Genomic DNA, 13,616 nt, shown 5'->3' with positions numbered 1-13,616 from the left:
GCAGTGTCTTAGACTACTGCGCCACTCAGGAAATAAAAGGAAATAGGAAATAAAAAATATACTGCAAAGTTGCTTAGGAGCTAGAAGCAGAGATGCCATGTCTGTCCGCACCATCTTACTAGTGGCTCTTTGTGTAGTGAACAAAAATTACTTGGCTATTGTTGTTTGTCACAATGAAGGAAATTATAGTTCCACATTTCATTAAAGAGTGAAACAAACGGTGGTTCAATCGGCGGTTGGAACCGGTTCAGGGAACAGAACCTATAACCGGAAAATAACAACAAGGAATAGAAACGGAATCAGGAACGAAAGTGATCCATACTGTTCCGGAACAGAACTATTATTTTAAAAGCATGCGAACCAGTAAATAACGTTATTTTACATTCCAGGCATTTTTTTGTCCCACAAAAACATGCGACAAAGCACTTAACTCTGCCAAACTTATTCCAACATCTGCCTGCAAGCTGAAAATATTTGCCAGTGTGTGCGTGTTTAGGCTACCTGCACCTCCCCCTTCGAAGCATAGGCTACTGTACTGACGTTACAAGCTTGATTCAGAAGATAGGGAGAGAGATTTTTAATTAGTTAGGGATGAAGGGATTCACTTTTTCAATGCTAGTTAATGACACTATAGGCTGAGCTATCTCATTTCATGTTGGAGTTATTAACTACAAAAAGGTAAGATGTGTTTTTAATTCTGGTGCCTCTACACACACAAGCTTGTTAGCTAGCTAGCTCAAAAGGACATTCACAGTTCCTCCATAGAAGTCTCTCCTCCTAGGTATAATTCTGTAGACCTAATTCAGATAATGCATGACATAACAAGATGCCCAGAGCTTCAAGCCTCCTCCTCAACCCTCTCTGGCTCTCTCCCCACCCGCAACATTTCAGTCACATCTTGCAGCATAGGCTAGTCTGTCCATCACGCGTGTAAACAACTAGCTTGCCTGGTCTATCCGCACTGATTGGTGAAGTAATTTAATGAGCTAAATGTAAAAAAGAAACCTGTTGATTTCACAGGTTAAAAAAGGAACTCAAAGGAAAGATATGAACCGGTAAAAACAATTGGGTTTGAACTGGTTCAGAACCTTGTTTTGCTGGTCAGAACAGTGGAACGGAACATTATTTATTTATTTTTAAAAAAAATTGGGGGGGGGGTCTGTTCCGAACTAAACGATTGTAAAATAATTCCAACCCCTGATTTCAATAGATCACCTTTGTAGCCTATTGTAAAGACACATTTTTGTATAGAGGTGTTGTATAGTTTTTATAAGACTAAGATAGATGAAGAATAAAACTGATTAGGTACTACAAAGCATGCCTTCTACAGTGGTTCATTATTTGAGTGCTTATTCTTCAAAGGAAAAAATGTCAGAGCATTAAAAATCAATGGGTCAAAGACGCCGGGACCACTTTCAGAATGTATGCGACACCATATCAGAGCCTTCTCCATCTGTTGCTCCTGCCCTCCTCATGTGAACACCACCCGTATTGCCTGTGGTGCTCCAATGTCTTCATGTCCCTCTCACATTAGGCCAAAAAAACACAACAGATGGCTTGTGGGAACTCACACTCCTCCAAAAAGTGGAAAGGCACCCCCAAAGCAATAATGGGCGCTGAAAGATTTAAGAGCCCCGATGAAAAGTCCAACAAGTTACCACTCTGCAGAGATGCCTCAGGGCAAGATTCATTACAATAAATGCCAACCTGCGGATCAGACTCAGATGGAAGTACTAATATATTTACCTCGCACATGACCTTCATATCTACCGAAGCTCAGAGGCACCATGTGTGTAGACATGCCCTGTGAATAAACAACAAGTAGGATCACTGATCCTTTGAATGTTTAAGACAGAAAAATCTGGTGTGGAAAAATATGTGTGATAGTTCAAAAAAGAGTATGTAGCCATCTCAATTTGAGTCTGATTGGAAACTGCTTCAGATTTTCACATAATACATCACTCTAAATATCTGGGTTTATGTATGTGGCCCCATTATTTCAGTTGGGATAAGAGAGGACAAAAGCTGCTCCAAAGGATCCTCTATTACCTCTCAAACAACAACTGCTTTAAAATGTTGACTGAAAATGAGTCTCTCACATAAAACAGCCCCTTTATGTTTCATATAATATTTTCCCATTCCTGTGGCATCAGTAGATCCCCAAAGCATGCATCTATCAAATAAATGTTTCCCCCCCACCATGTGAAACATGGAGTGACTCAAGTCCAGAGCTCTGATGAGATCAAGCCCGAAATACTGCTTGACGCTTCTCGGTGAAATGTATCACACAATCGTTAGTTTATCTGAGCACTTTCTCTGCTGCTCCTTGGAGCTTACAATCTCTCCAATATCATTGCATTAATGGCGCTTTTTGTGATGTTTGCTTCATCCAGGTTGAAATCCCTATTGTTCTCTCAACCTTGACCATTTTCTATCTCAGGCAATGAATTCAAAATGAATCTTGTGTATTTAAACCATACACTAACAATAAGCAACTGTTCAGGGAAGTCAGGAACCAATACACGCAGTCAGTCAGGAAAGCTAAGGCCAGCTTCTTCAGGCAGAAGTTTGCATCCTGTAGCTCCAACTCCAAAAGTTCTGGGACACTGTGAAGTCCATGGAGAACAAGAGCACCTCCTCCCAGCTGCCCACTGCACTGAGGCTAGGTAACACGGTCTCCACCGATAAATCCACGATTATCGAAAGCTTCAATAAGCACTTCTCAACGGCTGGCCATGCCTTCCGCCTGGCTACTCCAACCTCGGCCAACAGCTCCGCCCCCCCCGCAGCTCCTCGCCCAAGCCTCTCCAGGTTCTCCTTTACCCAAATCCAGATAGCAGATGTTCTGAAAGAGCTGCAAAACCTAGACCCGTACAAATCAGCTGGGCTTGACAATCTGGACCCTCTATTTCTGAAACTATCTGCCGCCATTGTCGCAACCCCTATTACCAGCCTGTTCAACCTCTCTTTCATATCGTCTGAGATCCCCAAGGATTGGAAAGCTGCCGCAGTCATCCCCCTCTTCAAAGGGGGAGACACCCTGGACCCAAACTGCTATAGACCTATATCCATCCTGCCCTGCCTATCTAAGGTCTTTGAAAGCCAAGTCAACAAACAGGTCACTGACCATCTCGAATCCCACCGTACCTTCTCCGCTGTGCAATCTGGTTTCCGAGCCGGTCACGGGTGCACCTCAGCCACGCTCAAGGTACTAAACGATATCATTACCGCCATCGATAAAAGACAGTACTGTGCAGCCGTCTTCATCGACCTCGCCAAGGCTTTCGACTCTGTCAATCACCATATTCTTATCGGCAGACTCAATAGCCTCGGTTTCTCGGATGACTGCCTTGCCTGGTTCACCAATTACTTTGCAGACAGAGTTCAGTGTGTCAAATCGGAGGGCATGCTGTCCGGTCCTCTGGCAGTCTCTATGGGGGTGCCACAGGGTTCAATTCTCGGGCCGACTCTTTTCTCTGTATATATCAATGATGTTGCTCTTGCTGCGGGCGATTCCCTGATCCACCTCTACGCAGACGACACCATTCTATATACTTTCGGCCCGTCATTGGACACTGTGCTATCTAACCTCCAAACGAGCTTCAATGCCATACAGCACTCCTTCCGTGGCCTCCAACTGCTCTTAAACGCGAGTAAAACCAAATGCATGCTTTTCAACCGATCGCTGCCTGCACCCGCATGCCCGACTAGCATCACCACCCTGGATGGTTCCGACCTTGAATATGTGGACATCTATAAGTACCTAGGTGTCTGGCTAGACTGCAAACTCTCCTTCCAGACTCACATCAAACATCTCCAATCGAAAATCAAATCAAGAGTCGGCTTTCTATTCCGCAACAAAGCCTCCTTCACTCACGCCGCCAAGCTTACCCTAGTAAAACTGACTATCCTACCGATCCTCGATTTCGGCGATGTCATCTACAAAATGGCTTCCAACACTCTACTCAGCAAACTGGATGCAGTCTATCATAGTGCCATCCGTTTTGTCACCAAAGCACCTTATACCACCCACCACTGCGACTTGTATGCTCTAGTCGGCTGGCCCTCGCTACATATTCGTCGCCAGACCCACTGGCTCCAGGTCATCTACAAGTCCATGCTAGGTAAAGCTCCGCCTTATCTTAGTTCACTGGTCACGATGGCAACACCCATCCGTAGCACACGCTCCAGCAGGTGTATCTCACTGATCATCCCTAAAGCCAACACCTCATTTGGCCGCCTTTCGTTCCAGTACTCTGCTGCCTGTGACTGGAACGAACTGCAAAAATCGCTGAAGTTGGAGACTTTTATCTCCCTCACCAACTTCAAACATCAGCTATCCGAGCAGCTAACCGATCGCTGCAGCTGTACATAGTCTATTGGTAAATAGCCCACCCATTTTCACCTACCTCATTCCCATACTGTTTTTATACTGTTTTTTTTTGTATTTATTTATTTACTTTTCTGCTCTTTTGCACACCAATATCTCTACCTGTACATGACCATCTGATCATTTATCACCCCAGTGTTAATCTGCAAAATTGTATTATTTGCCTACCTCCTCATGCCTTTTGCACACATTGTATATAGACTGCCCATTTTTTTTTCTACTGTGTTATTGACTTGTTAATTGTTTATTCCATGTGTAACTCTGTGTTGTCTGTTCACACTGCTATGCTTTATCTTGGCCAGGTCGCAGTTGCAAATGAGAACTTGTTCTCAACTAGCCTACCTGGTTAAATAAAGGTGAAATAAAATAAAAAAAAATAAAAAAAATAATCAAAACATGTAATCCCTGTAACGAATATATCTTCTAGTGACCACCCTTTCAGTAATATTGTGATTGTTGGCTTACCTAAAATAATGTCAGTGACACCTTGGCCCAGACTTTGTTTGATGAGGAGTTACTGTAATCTTAATCTGTAATCACATTCTCTATGATGTCCTTCATCCCAGAGCGTCCATTTTCCTGTGCACTATGTCAGCTGTCAAGGATCTGTAGATCTGTGTGAACTGAAGGGTCCTTAGAGGAGGGTTTTAGGGGATACCTGGGGCCATTGTTAGCTCTTGCCGCTGTAGGCTGCATCTCTATGGTCCTGCCCCTACAGGTGCTGACATGTTAGTCTGAGACCCAAACTAACCATGGGCAGGGGCCTCCCTGTGTTGCTCTGGCCTGACAGCAGTATCCTCTCCTGGGCTGGGTGACATAGTTGATCTCCTCAGAAAGCCAGGCTGCTCACACTGTTCTGAGGAGGGAGGCCGAGCCGAGGTGGTGGTGCTGGGTTTTAATCTTCACAACAGACGCTGTCTCATCTCTGAAGCAGACACACACTTCTCTTCTTTTTGGGTCTCTCTGTAAACAAACTGCTTGACATGTTCATGGAAAAATTATGTTATGAATGATGACGACAAGGATAATCCTTGACAATTATTGCTATTACCTTAGCTATTTAAATCTGATTTTAGCGTGTATGTACTGACAGCTTGTCATAACGTTTGAGATGAGAGTCTTACAATACACTGTGCATCCACAATATTTTTCCATCCAATGGTGCCCATGTGCATAGTCGGGTGCTGGCGCCCGTATGTTTGTGTGTGCGCACACGTGTTTGATTGTGCAGTCAGTCGTGTTCATGTATGCTTTATTTGCGACACAATTACAGTTCTTCCAGAAAAAATACATAGATTTATGCCAAAATCTTGGGTTTGTCCAACATACGCTCTGTTATGCAATAATTCAGAGCATTTCCCTGAAAAAATCCACAGATTTATTGGGGATGGGGAATTCTGAAAGTGAAGTCATACATGTAGCAGGGTGAAAATGGGGTTGGAGGCTTTGTGATAAAACAGCCTCGGTAGTGGTAGGGGGATTTACATACAGTATGGTTAACTGGCTGGATCATTGACAGGGAAACAGTGTGCATAACAAGGATACTCTCATGTAAAAGGTAAAAATAAATTAGAGGAAAAGGAGAAAGCTTCCAGAAAGGAGTGAGGTGAGAATAGATGAGGAATACGCTCAGCTCACCATGTTTCCTTCCTTTCTCTTGCCTGCCTCTCACTATCCCCCTCCCTGTTCCCTCTCTCTCTCTGCTGCAGCCCACCCTGCTCTGAGCCTTAATGGTACATGCCATTAGCGAGACCATCTCTACTAAGGTGGGGGGGGGGGGTCTCTGCCTCGGCTAAGAGGCTACTTTTGTCCCACATAAACACATTCACAGATGTCTCTACACGCGAAGAGCCATCTCCCCCGTTACGACAGCACAGCACAGTCTGCCTCTAAGACAACCGCCGAGTCGCTGCAACAGAGACAGGGATAGACAGAGAGAGAGGAAGAAAGAGGGAGGGACAGATAGAGAGGGGAGAAGGACGACCACGGAGCAAAACACATTACCGTCTCTCTCTGACATCCCCCCTTGCTTGCGTGTATCTGTGTGTGATCCTGAGCTGAGGAGAGGACAGAAAATGAAGCCGGGGAAATTCTCCCTCTCTCTTTTATTTTCCCTATTTTCTCCATCCATCATCCAAGGATTGAATACCGGTGTCATCTGCCACAGAGGGATCAAATAAAGGGATGCTTTGAATGTTGTCTCTGTATATGACAAGTCACACAGCGAAGCAGAAAGAGGCAAAACAAGCAGGGACAAAACCAGGATTTTGATAATGAACGGGAGTCCTTCCACAGCATGTGTTAGGAATAGCAGTCCATCACTGAAGCCCACGGTAAATAATATTTATGTCTCTCTCTCTCTCTCCATGCTTGATTACACCCTTCAATAGAAATTCAAAGAGGTGCTTGCAGCAGGAGCACAAACAGAGACATAATAATGAAAGATTAAAAATGTTTCATGCTGATAAAGATCCTAACATGAAGGAAGATTGCCATCTTTGTCCTGAGTCCCTCCCTGTATGCATGTAGCTGTATCAGTATTGTGGAAGTGTTGGAGATTTAAGCCATCCATATTGTATGCAGTAGACTACAGAGCCATGAGGGTCATCTGAAGGAGCAGGGAACCTGATGGTGGCCTGACTGAGTGAGTGACTGACATGAGGAATCACTGATAATCCCCATCATCATGTTCCTTCCTGCTCAAATAACAGGAGACAGCAAGAGCACTTGGAGAGCTTTCATCGGCTACCGTCAATCAAACTGACAATTTGACTAAAACGCTTTGTTTGTTGCTGAGGGTCTTGTTATAGTGTGTCTTTGAATTGGTGATCTAGCTTGTCCAATATGATGTATTATTTTTTGTTACATGTATTTCCCATTGAGGACTGTGTGCAGTATCACAGTACAGAATGCAATTACAGTACAAACACATTAAGAGGAAGAATGCACTGCTTGTTTGCTGTACCCTCGACCATCAGGAAACACAGTTTCCCTGGCGACTCAGGGGAACCCTTCACCACCTCTAACAAGAAATAACAAGTGTGTCCAAAGGAACAAAAAGGGCATTGGCTTAGAAAAACAAGGCAAACTTATAGGTTATTTCTGGAGAGAGGGTTGTATTTTGTCATTTGAGACAGGTACGCTACCTTTGCAACTCTTTGGGCTTTGATGCAGTTTCTGTGTTTGTTTCCTTGTCAGACACAGGTGTCGGTGTACTAACACTGTACTACCAGTCACTTATATACTAACACAGTTGATTATGTACTAACACAGTGGATGTGTAGGGGAGACCAGGGCACAATGTAACACATTTAGGTTTTTTCTTATTTTGAAAATATTATTTGAGGTACTTTAGTTTCATAATATTTTTATCCAAACAACGCACATATCTTAGCTACCATAACACACAGCAACAACAGTTCTATTACCCCCCCCCCCTGTAGTTCTCATGGGGCTAATTGTAACAGACTGCTGTATTAATTGTAACACAGTCTTCATTGGTAAAAAAATAAGGGGTAATTGAAAACTCTCTGATTTAAAACTGATATTTGGATCAAAAATACACTATACAGTATGGACAAAAAATATGTTCATTTTATCTGTTAGGGATGTACAGTACCAGTCAAAAGTTTGGATACACCTTCTCATTCAAATTTTTTTCTTTATTTCACAATTTTATACATTGTAGAATTATAGACATCAAACTATGAAATAACACATATGGAATCATTTTAGTAAACAAAAAAGCATAAAACAAATCAAAATATATTTTATATTTGAGATTCTACCCTTTGTCTTGATTTGTCTCTTGGCATTTTCTCAACCAGCTTCATAAGGTTGTCACCTGGAATTCATTTTAATTAACAGGAGTGCCTTGTTAAAAAGTTAATTTGTGGTATTTCTTTCCTTAATGCATTTGAGCCAATCAGTTTTGTTGTGACAAGGTAGGGGTAGTATTCAGAAGATAGTCAATCCGGAAAATGTAAAGAACTTTTATAGTTTCTTCAAGTGCAGTCCCAAAAACCATCAAGCGCTATGATGAAGCTCTCATGAGGACCCAGAGTAACCTCCTCTGCAGAGGATAAGATCATTAGAGTTACCAGCCTCAGAAATTGCTGCCCAAATAAATTCTTCATAGAGTTCAAGTAACAGACACATCTCAACATCAACTGTTCAGAGGAGTCTGCATGAATCAGGCCTTTGTGGTCGAATTGCTGTAAATAAACCACTGCTAAAGGACATCAATAATAAGAACATACTTGCTTGGGCCAAGAAACACAAGCAATGGACATTAGACTGGTGTAAATCTGTCCCTTGTGAGAGTTTTTTTTTTCAACCGTGTCTTTGTGAGATGCGGAGTAGGTGAACAGATGATTTTTGCCTGTGTGGTTCCCACCATGAAGCATGAAGGAGGAGGTGTGATGGTGTGGGGGTGCTTTTGTTGGTGATTTATTTAGAATTCAAGGCACACTTAACCAGCATGTTTACCATAGTATTCTGCAGCGATACGCCTTCCCATCTGGTTTGCGCTTAGTGGAACTATCATTGGTTTTTCAACAGAACAATTACCCAACACACCTCCAGGCTGTGTACGGGCAATTTGACCAAGAAGAAGAGTGATGGAGTGCTGCATCAGATGACCTGTCCTCCACAATCACACAACCTCAACCCAATTGAGATGGTTTGGATTGGACCGCAGAGTGAAGGCAAAGCAGCCAACAAGTGCTCAGCATGTGTGGGAACTCCTTCAAGGCTGTTGGAAAAGCATTCCAGGTGAAACTGGTTGAGAGAATGCAAAGAGTATGCAAAGCTGTCATCAAGGCAAAGGATGGCTACTTTGAAGAATCTCAAATATATAATACATTTGTTACTAAATGATTCCATGTGTGTTATTTCATAGTTTTGAAGTCTTCACTATTATTCTACAATGTATAAAATAGTAAAAATAAGAAAACCCCTTGAATGAGAAGGTGTGTCCAAACTTTTGACTGGTACTCTATATATATTGACCTAAAACAGAGTAGTCAAATTAATATATTTTACATAAGATACTTTTAGCATTTAAAAGCATGAATATTACTTTAAAAAAAATCTAAGGTAGTATCTTAGTAGTACTGGTAAAATGTATGTAAAGAAGTGACATTTTATATCATTATGTGAATGTGCCTAAATATCATATAAAATATCATAGAATTTAGGTAATGAGTTCATTTTAACAAATGTTACAATGTACAGCCATTACAAGTCTGAGTCTAATCTGATTATTGTGAGAAAATACAATAATTATTGTCAACAACTATGCCAATCAAAAGACCATTTCTTACTGATAAAAAAGTATATATGATTAGATGCATAGATGCACAGGTCAATCATTCTTTTTAAAAGAGAGGCGGCAAGAAAATGTAGAATTCGGCCGGAATGAAACATTTTTGTCAATAAAACTCAAAATGATTGACTCAAAGCTTCCTAGGCAAGTAGATACACTAATCAAGCATTAGCACATTGTGGTTTCTAATGAGTTATTTAGTTACTTTGTGCGCCGGTTTCCCCTACAACACATCCAGCACCTCCCCGATGTGTAAAGAGAAAACCATTGTCTAATGTTCTTTCCTACATTCCAGACATAATCAGGACAACGGGCAGCATGTTTAGCCTGTTATACTAATAAGATGATGTTGCCTAAGTTAATGAGATGGACTCTAACTCCTCCCCATTTTCTTTACACTGGCAGCACTAGGATGGTCGGGATCGTCTGGACAGAAGGCAAGCAGTAATAATCTTGCTGGGTGCAATAGCTAAATATATAAATCATTCAATTAGAGTGAAAATTGTGCCACAGGGTAGTATTCTAAAGGTAATAGCAAGGCTCCCAGTGCTCTCATAGAAAATACAGCTCGATGTGGCTGCAATTACCCCAGTCAGGGACACTGTCCCAAGTCCATACACATGTGTCAAGCTGGATCAGCCAAGTTTCCTTGGAAGCTCTGACTCGTCCTGTCCAAATATGTTGACACCCATCATGAAATCATGCACTCTGGACAAACATGTTTTTGTAGCTGTCATGTTGGCATAAACAAGCCACTGTTGGTTAATGTAATCATTTTAATGATTATGGTAAAATTGTATTTTGTCAGTGTTCTTACTCCATACTTGGACATATTATTTACATTTAATCCAAACTATACTACATTACACATTATTTGGTGTCAGCACCTTGCATATCCATGTTGTTTACTGGTATATTCATGTTGTTTCCTGGCGTATCATGTTGTTTCCTGGCGTATCATGTTGTTTCCTGGCATATAATGTTGTTTCCTGGTATACCCATGTTGTTTCCTGGCATATCCATGTTGTTTCCTGGTATATCCATGTTGTTTCCTGGTATACCCATGTTGTTTCCTGGTATACCCATGTTGTTTCCTGGCATATCATGCTGTTTCCTGGCATATCATGTTGTTTCCTGGCGTATCATGTTGTTTCCTGGCATATCATGTTGTTTCCTGGTATTTCCATGTTGTTTCCTGGCGTATCATGTTGTTTCCTGGCATATCATGTTGTTTTCTGGTGTATCATGTTGTTTCCTGGCATATCATGTTGTTTCCTGGTATTTCCATGTTGTTTCCTGGCGTATCATGTTGTTTCCTGGCATATCATGTTGTTTCCTGGTATTTCCATGTTGTTTCCTGGCGTGTCATGTTGTTTCCTGGCATATCATGTTGTTTCCTGGTATTTCCATGTTGTTTCCTGGCATATCATGTTGTTTCCTGGTATTTCCATGTTGTTTCCTGGCGTATCATGTTGTTTCCTGGCATATCATGTTGTTTCCTGGTATTTCCATGTTGTTTCCTGGTGTGTCATGTTGTTTCCTGGCATATCATGTTGTTTCCTGGTATTTCCATGTTGTTTCCTGGCATATCATGTTGTTTCCTGGCGTATCATGTTGTTTCCTGGCGTATCATGTTGTTTCCTGGTATTTCCATATTGTTTCCTGGCATACCCATGTTGTTTCCAATCATATCCATGTTGTTTCCTGGCATATCATGTTGTTTCCTGGTATTTCCATGTTGTTTCCTGGCATATCATGTTGTTTCCTGGCATATGCATGTTGTTTCCTGGCATATCATGTTGTTTCCTGGCGTATCATGTTGTTTCCTGGCGTATCATGTTGTTTCCTGGCATATCATGTTGTTTCCTGGCGTATCATGTTGTTTCCTGGCGTATCATGTTGTTTCCTGGCGTATCATGTTGTTTCCTGGTATTTCCATGTTGTTTCCTGGCATGTCATGTTGTTTCCTGGTATTTCCATGTTGTTTCCTGGCGTGTCATGTTGTTTCCTGGTATTTCCATGTTGTTTCCTGGCGTATCATGTTGTTTCCTGGCATATCATGTTGTTTCCTGGTATTTCCATGTTGTTTCCTGGCGTGTCATGTTGTTTCCTGGCATATCATGTTGTTTCCTGGTATTTCCATGTTGTTTCCTGGCATATCATGTTGTTTCCTGGTATTTCCATGTTGTTTCCTGGCGTATCATGTTGTTTCCTGGCATATCCATGTTGTTTCCTGGCATATCCATGTTGTTTCCTGGCATATCATGTTGTTTCCTGGCATATCATGTTGTTTCCTGGCATATCCATGTTGTTTCCTGGCATATCATGTTGTTTCCTGGTATTTCCATGTTGTTTCCTGGCGTGTCATGTTGTTTCCTGGCATATCATGTTGTTTCCTGGCGTATCATGTTGTTTCCTGGTATTTCCATATTGTTTCCTGGCATACCCATGTTGTTTCCAATCATATCCATGTTGTTTCCTGGCATATCATGTTGTTTCCTGGTATTTCCATGTTGTTTCCTGGCATATCATGTTGTTTCCTGGCATATGCATGTTGTTTCCTGGCATATCATGTTGTTTCCTGGCGTATCATGTTGTTTCCTGGCGTATCATGTTGTTTCCTGGCATATCATGTTGTTTCCTGGCGTATCATGTTGTTTCCTGGCATATCATGTTGTTTCCTGGTATTTCCATGTTGTTTCCTGGCGTGTCATGTTGTTTCCTGGCATATCATGTTGTTTCCTGGTATTTCCATGTTGTTTCCTGGCATGTCATGTTGTTTCCTGGTATTTCCATGTTGTTTCCTGGCGTGTCATGTTGTTTCCTGGTATTTCCATGTTGTATCATGTTGTTTCCTGGCATATCATGTTGTTTCCTGGTATTTCCATGTTGTTTCCTGGCGTGTCATGTTGTTTCCTGGCATATCATGTTGTTTCCTGGTATTTCCATGTTGTTTCCTGGCATATCATGTTGTTTCCTGGTATTTCCATGTTGTTTCCTGGCGTATCATGTTGTTTCCTGGCATATCCATGTTGTTTCCTGGCATATCCATGTTGTTTCCTGGCATATCATGTTGTTTCCTGGCATATCATGTTGTTTCCTGGCATATCCATGTTGTTTCCTGGCATATCATGTTGTTTCCTGGTATTTCCATGTTGTTTCCTGGCGTGTCATGTTGTTTCCTGGCATATCATGTTGTTTCCTGGCGTATCATGTTGTTTCCTGGTATTTCCATATTGTTTCCTGGCATACCCATGTTGTTTCCAATCATATCCATGTTGTTTCCTGGAATATCATGTTGTTTTCTGGCATATGCATGTTGTTTTCTGGCATATGCATGTTGTTTCCTGGCATATCCATGTTGTTTCCTGGCATATCATGTTGTTTTCTGGCATATGCATGTTGTTTCCAGTCATATGCATGTTGTTTCCTGGCATATCATGTTGTTTTCTGGCATATGCATGTTGTTTCCTGGCATATCCATGTTGTTTCCTGGCATATCCATGTTGTTTCCTGGCATACCCATGTTGTTTACTGGTATATCCATGTTGTTTCCTGGCATACCCATGTTGTTTCCTGGCGTATCCATGTTGTTTCCTGGCGTATCCATGTTGTTTTCTGGCATATCCATGTTGTTTCCTGGCATATGCATGTTGTTTACTGGCATATCCATGTTGTTTCCTGGCATATCCATGTTGTTTCCTGGCATATCCATGTTGTTTCCTGGCATATCCATGTTGTTTCCTGGCATATCATTGTTGTTTCCTGGCATATCCATGTTGTTTCCTGGCGTATCCATGTTGTTTCCTGGCATATCCATGTTGTTACCTTGCATACAGTTGAAGTCGGACATTTACATACTACATTTAACCTCATAGTCCGACCAAACCCGTATGCGGT

General features: G+C 41.8%; 1 protein-coding gene across 3 annotated transcripts in view; it reads left to right on the top strand.

Moving 5' to 3' along the window:
* Window positions 1-6,226: 6,226 nt before the first annotated feature.
* The window catches only part of LOC115141918 (galactosylgalactosylxylosylprotein 3-beta-glucuronosyltransferase 1), a 135,687-nt gene continuing 128,297 nt past the window's right edge, over window positions 6,227-13,616 (top strand). For all 3 annotated transcript variants that reach the window (XM_029681309.2, XM_065000434.1, XM_029681310.2), the window contains exon 1: window positions 6,227-6,723. The gene's annotated coding sequence lies outside the window, so the exon portion shown is untranslated. The remainder of the gene's footprint in view (window positions 6,724-13,616) is intronic.

This window comes from Oncorhynchus nerka, linkage group LG14, assembly GCF_034236695.1.
Source record: "Oncorhynchus nerka isolate Pitt River linkage group LG14, Oner_Uvic_2.0, whole genome shotgun sequence".
Classification (NCBI taxonomy): Eukaryota; Metazoa; Chordata; class Actinopteri; order Salmoniformes; family Salmonidae; genus Oncorhynchus; species Oncorhynchus nerka.
The sequence above is the reverse complement of the archived record's forward strand: the minus strand, read 5'-3'. Positions and strand labels throughout refer to the sequence as shown.